Source organism: Populus euphratica, unplaced genomic scaffold (assembly GCF_000495115.2).
Source record: "Populus euphratica unplaced genomic scaffold, PopEup_1.0 scaffold3755.1, whole genome shotgun sequence".
Classification (NCBI taxonomy): Eukaryota; Viridiplantae; Streptophyta; class Magnoliopsida; order Malpighiales; family Salicaceae; genus Populus; species Populus euphratica.
In genome coordinates, this window is record NW_011503567.1 from 2,754 (window position 1) to 9,742 (window position 6,989).

General features: G+C 28.8%; 1 non-coding gene across 1 annotated transcript; it reads right to left on the reverse strand.

The window, feature by feature from the left end:
- Positions 1 to 1,792: 1,792 nt before the first annotated feature.
- On the reverse strand, positions 1,793 to 1,865 carry TRNAK-UUU (transfer RNA lysine (anticodon UUU)). The gene has a single exon. It is a non-coding gene; the product is annotated as a tRNA-Lys (tRNA).
- Between the last annotated feature and the right edge of the window lie 5,124 nt (positions 1,866 to 6,989).

The window sequence follows — 6,989 nt, forward strand, 5'->3', positions numbered from 1 at the left end:
TGATATGCGCTCATTATGTGCCTTCATGTGGTAACTGTGGTGCTAGAGTACTGATTGAAGAAGAAGCCTACACCTAGAATTTGTCCATGAATAAGTAACATGCTTTTATATATATGAAAACCTTGATTCTTGAACCTTGAATCACCTTGGACGAGCCACTCTAGCCTTACTCCTAGAATGATATTTTGTCGTTGATTCCCTATCAGCAATGCTGTCAACCCATGTGTAATCAGAAATCTGACAAAATAGATTGAAAAAAAAAAAGCTCTTAGGAAACAAAAGATTTAAATTATTTAGTGATAGTCCCATGACTGATTTTATGCGGACTTTCCAACAAGAGGAGAACCCAAATTCTAAAAGAGAAAATTGTATATGAGGTTTCCATGATAACACTACGGAAAATACAATTTTCTATTGCTCTAGATGTAATAGGGTACTCGAAGATGAATTATATGTCAATTTTGAAATGTGATTTTGTTTTTCAAAGTGTTTTTTGGTTAGAAATGTATTAAAATAATATTTTTTTATTTTTTAAAATAAGCACATAAAAATAATCTAAAAATACTAAAAAATATTAATTTAAAATAAAAAAATAAAAAATCTTATTTTTTTTGTAAAAGTGACGAGAGACTAACCAAGTGGAAGGAGGGCGTCCATACCTTGAGCCTTTCTTTAGCAGACCTTGGTCCGAGCCCACTGAGCCAATCTTCGTAAGGCTCTGTCACGTTGCTTATGTCCATCCTTGCACTACCCAAGCCTTATACTGGGACGAAGCCCACCATTAATCTAATTGGCATGCGACTTCGACCCATGTCAAAATCAAGAAAAATAAAATGAGCTACTACTTTATAATAAAATTACTTGTTACTCGATTAATTTTAGTTACAAGCCAAAACTTCAAATCTTGTTTTTTTTTTTTCCAATTACAAGCACAATACTAAACAATCACTTAAGGTTGGGAATGCTTAACTTGGATATCAACGAATACATACAAAACAAGTCATTTATTTGATGTAAAAGATCCTTCAAAACTTAAATTGATATTAATATCAAGAAAATAAGCTTTAAAATTATATTATGCTTATTTATAGAATACAATTTAAAAAAAAAAAAAATTATTCTAAAAAAGTTAATTCATTATCTTGAGTTGAGTTTAAGGGTGTTTATAAAATCTTGAACTCACACTGTTTAGGCAAATATAAAATAATTAATATATTTATTATTTATAATTTTAGACTACTTAAAAATACGAGTTTATAGTGACAATTTAACTACTATAAAATCTATCAAAGTTTAGTGGATTGTATATTATTAATGATGATCATAAATTCAATACTCAAGGAATATATAATCATGAAATATAACTTAATTTAATACATTTATGTTATGTCATCATAATTTATAACAAATAGATTGAATTTGAACTGAAAATAATGATTGACTTTAAGACGTGTTTGCTCATTTAAGATTAAGTCTAGATAGGATCTCAATAAATCTTCTATATAAAGTTGTTATCTTATTAGATTTTATAGATATAAATCTACTTGTAAATTTTAATTTAATCTGATTATATGAACAATACTAAATACTATTATTTTAATTCATCATTTGAAATTAATATATTTTATACCTAAAATATTGGGTTTTAATTATTAAATCATTTAATCGTTGAGATTTAATATTTGTTGACTTTTCTAAACGAAAATGGAAGAGTAACATCGAAATTCTTAGTTATCGGCAAAATTGATATTTGCGACAGGGAAGAATAAAAAAGAATTGGAAAAGTCATAGTCGCCGTCTGTGGGAATCGAACCCACGACCACATGGTTAAAAGCCATGCGCTCTACCAGCTGAGCTAAGACGGCTTTTGTTAAGAAACGACATTAATACCTAAATTCATACATGTACACAGGCAAATGACATCTACTATTTCCCCCCTCTCAATCCTCAATAATCTACAGTTCACATTCTAACGAGTGCATGAAAGAGACCCGTTTAAAATCACTGAAATAATCTATTGTTGAATTGTCATAAAAATTAAATATTTGAATGGGAATAAATGGTATTATTAAAAATATCAAATCGCTTGATAGTATTTTAAGTGTCAACAATAATTTTTATAGCTTAAAAGAAAAATAAAAGTTGATTAGAGCACTGAATCTTAATAATTTTTCTAAGAAAAACTCGTGTATAAAATAAATCTTAATAAAAAATTATTGTTTCGTATTACGTGTAATGTCGTATCCTAGATACTAAAAGACAAACAAAATAAAAGTTTTGTTGTTGAAATTTTGGCTAATATTCTCTTGACTTTCATAAATTAGCTATTAAAGCCAAAATACATGCTAAAACATTATTTTTTTGATGTATGAAAAACACAGTATGATTTTTTAACTTTGAAACACTTGGCCAAATGCACAAAAATATATTATTTTTTTATAAGTTTTGATGAAAATCGAGTATTTTAATACTATATTTGTATTTTTACGATGTAAAAATATAAATCAATATTAACCAAAATGGATAGAAAAAAATTCAAGAAAATCAATAATTTTTTAAAAATATTTTTAATTAGAATGGGTCAACAATGGCCCAAAATAAAAATGGGTCAGCACTGACCTAACATAGAAAAATAGGCTAACATCGGCCTAAAAATTATAATTAGATGGTTATTATGCACAGCACAATAACCAACTAATTATTTTCATTTCGTGTAAAATGTGAATTGTTCACGTTTTGCATGCAATTGAAAGCAAAGGAAGATAGAGTAGAGAAGGAGAAAAAGGAAGAAGAGGAAGGGAGGGGAACTAACCTGCGGCTACTCCTTGTGATGTTGGCAATGGTAGAGGTAGCAGAATGAAGTTGCTAATGGCGGTGGAGGTGGCTGAGCTGAAATTGCTGAGGGTTCCTCTTTTTTCCTTTTCTTTTGTCTTGATTCGGTTTCTCCACTGCCTCTACTGGTGGCAGAGCTGCTGCTATAGGTGGCTTAAGGAAATTCTCGTAGCAGCGACGAGGAAGGTGATGGTGGGTTATGACGGTGATGGTGGTGGCTATAGTAGTCTTCCTCTCTTCTCTTTTTTTCTCTTCACCTGTTTTTTTTTTGTTTTCTCCCTGCTATTTTTTTCTTTTTTTTCTTCAGTCCCTTCCTTTCTTTCAGTCTTTTTTCCCTCTCTCGGTTCTTTCATCTCTATCCCTATCCTGCTTCTCTCTTCTTTCTCTCTCTTCTTCTTTGTTTTTTTTTCTTTTTCTCTGTTTTCCTTCTCTTCTTTCTTTGTTTTTTCTTTTCTTTCTCTCTCTTGGTTTTTCATTCTCTTCTTTGCTCTTTTTTTTTCTCTTTTGGTCTTCCCCCCCTTTTCTGAGTTACCCCCTCTTTGTCTATATGTAAAAACAGAGAGGAGGGAGAGGTTGGGGCGGCCACAACACTGCCGCCCCATGACTGCCCAGGAAGGCACGTCTCTTTTGTTTCTCCAACACGTGGGAGGTCAGGGGTCAGCTTAGCAAGTGGTTGCTTTGAGTCGGTGTCTTTTTGAGCTTTTTAGAAGAAGAAAAGTTGGTGAAAATAGAGGAACAAAACTTTCATCTTCTCCTGTTTTTTTGCATGTCCTGGGTAAGAAGAAAGGCTACAGTGCAGCTCAAAATGGCACCGTTTTAGGCTTTTTTTTAACAGCATATGAAACAACACCGTTTTAGCCAAAACACGTCATTTTATTTAAATGAAAACGGCTCCAAATTTATGTCAAAGTCCAAATCGGTCTTCAATTTGTAATTTGTTCAATCAAGTTCTAAATTGCAATTTTGAGTTAAAATTCAATGCAATTGCATCTCTGTCAAAAATCAAACAGCAGCACTGAAGTTGGCCAACCTTTTCAATTTGGTCATTGGTCTTGAATTTATGCAATTTAACCCTAAATTGATTAATAAACTTTTAATTTTTTCAATTTAGCCCTTAATTCGATTTAATTGCAGGCCATTTATTTACGCGTCCTTTTCAGTTTGGTTTTTGGTTTTGGATTTCTTCAATTAAGTTCCTAATTAGCTATCAAACTTCAATATTTATGCAATTAAGTCCATAATTTGACCAAATTAACTTTCAAAAATTATGATTTGACCCCGAAACTTTTAATTTTTTCAAATTAAAGCCCAAATTAACTCCAAAATTAATTTTTTTTTCAATCAAACCCTCCATAAATTCAATTAAACCTTCAATAACATTTAATTGAGTCCATAAACATCTGATTTTAGATTTTTCTTTCTCAAATTAAATTTTATTTGTCAACAGAGCTCTCATTAATCAACAAAATACCGTCAAATTTTAATTTTTATATTTTTAAACCTTCTCAACTAATTTTTAGTCATTTCCTAGACGTTCTAACCTCCTCTTTTAACTGTTATATTTTTTATAATATTTTTTATTTTTTTATATTTTTTGAAGAGAGAAAAAATATAGGGAATAACCCAAAAATAGATTATAACAATTATAATAGACATTAGCATAATGAGATTCTTTAAAACCTTTACCTTTTAAAATTCTCATGAAAAAGATTATAAAATAATCACGTCGTCATAATAAATGAGTATTATATTCATTAACAAAAAAGGAAAAAAATCCTCAAATATCTAAAGAAAAAAATAAAATAAGTTATCCTCAAATATCCTTAAAAAAATCCACAAGTATCTAGAGTAGACATAACTGCATGTTCGTAATTTCCATAAAATTGAATTAAGTGGAAGAAAAAGGAATTGCACTGTGACTTTTGTTAAATTATAAGCAAGCTATCTAGAAATTATTCATAACGGTTAATGAGAAATGATTAAACTAACATCGTGAATGAGAGAAGTGCTTGTCACAAGGATAAATTTTGAGCTAAAATTAATTGTTAGGCAAGCTATCACCCAATAATTAATACAATTTTTTTAATTAATTCACTCATATTTATCAACAACTACGTGTTTTTATATCAACAAAACTTCTCTAGACCCTCGCACATTATAAATAAAATATAAGACTAAAAGGTTTAATAAGAATAATTTCTCACTATAAAAAAATAAAATGAATAACTAAGTATTTTCATATCAACAAAGGTTCTTCAGACTCCCACACATTGTATATAAAATATAAGACCGAGAGGTTCAATGAGAATAATTTCTTGTTATAAAAAATAAGAATAAAGACAATTTTTTTTTAAAGACAATTACATAGTAACAATTGGGCATAGAGCATATAGAGACCATTAATAATGCCCAGTGGAATGGAATGGATGATAATGTTTTTGTTAATATACATTTAACATAGTTGATGAATTATCATTATAGTAAAGGAAAAACCAGCAAGAAAGATATGAGATGTTCTGAAAAAACTACATGAGTACAAGTTTTTATATAATAAGTTCTTTTTGAAAAAAAAAATCTATACTCTTCAAATGGTGAAAACCACATCAACATAATAGAAATTTTATTTTCATAACTCATTATGTTGGGTCAGTAAACACATAAAAATAAATGTTTAAAGCTTCTACTTCAAAGTTTACATGATTCATATAAGCAACTTATAATTTTGAACAGCTTATTATTTTCACAATTTACTATCTAGTCTTCAATGATTTTGCATTTGTTATATTGAAAGAAAAAAATAGGCTCAAGAACAAGGAATATAGAGTTAATAGTTCATACCATACAAGTCAAAGATAAGAAAAGTCTAATTCAAGAAATAAAAATACTATATAATGTACAACTATAATAAAAAAAATAGCACTTTAAAAAGGATTGTTGGTATAAAAAGAACGTAGAAAACACCCTAAAATTGGCAAAACCTCAGAGATGTATAGCATGAACTTCAAATGATGGAGATATTTTATATAACAAAACAACAATGGTCTTTAATGATAGAAAAGAAGGGTTGTTTACTGAATTCACGATTAACATGACACATGATTTCACATAGGAATTAGTTTGATTATATATATGAATCTATATTTGGAGACTTAGTATTCATGGTTATAATCATGCCTTAAAAATAGCTGGCATTGACGTCATCAAATTAAAAATGTATGATGGTTGAATCCATACTATTTTAAAAAATACAACATGTGAAAAGTTTGAAGAAGATTTTCAAGCTTTTATCTTTCGGACAATTAGATAGTCTTACTTTAAGATTTACTCTCCTATGGAATGGTCTCAGTCCATATAAATGGATAGAAAATATAAGAAAGAAAATTAAATTACTTAAACAACCCTATCATATTGGTGTGTTTATGTGTATGCATTTTGTTACCTAATTATTCATATATTTATAAGCAATTATTGAGAATTTATTAGTCGATGGCTCTAAGTTAAAAACTTTTTTTATTAGATTTATAATAGGCACATCATGATTTAAATATTTAATTTTTTCATTTTTGAAAAAGTTGCATTAATGATGATGATTAAAACAAATTATAGTGCATGATTAATGAGTTTCATTAAAAGCCTTGTAAAGATTATGTTCTTTTCAAAGTTGGTTAATAAATTGAAAAGTTGAGAATGCTGGACAAGAATATAACAAACACTTGCAAAACAAGTCTAGGGGACCTTATAATGCTTAAATTGGTACTGGTGATAGAAGAAATGAGCCTTTAAAGTTACATTATGTTTGTTTATAGAATAAAGATTTAAGAGAAACAAGATGTTATTTTCTTTTAAAGAGGTTGATTCCTCACCTTGGGTTCAATGTTGCTTATAGACCTTCAGGGTGTCTATACAAGAATATATTATTTAATGTGTTTATTGTTTATAATTTTGAACTACTTAAAGACACAGGTTCATAGTAACAATTTATCCACCATAAAATCTATCTAAGTTTTATGGGATTTTAAAGAGCCTTGTTTTTTAAGTCTGCAGTTGAGTCTAGATGGGATCTAAAAAAATTTTTATTTGATGTTGTTGTTTTATTAGGTATTATAAATACCTTAAATCCAATGAAAAGATGGATGTTATAAATTTGTTATGCTAAT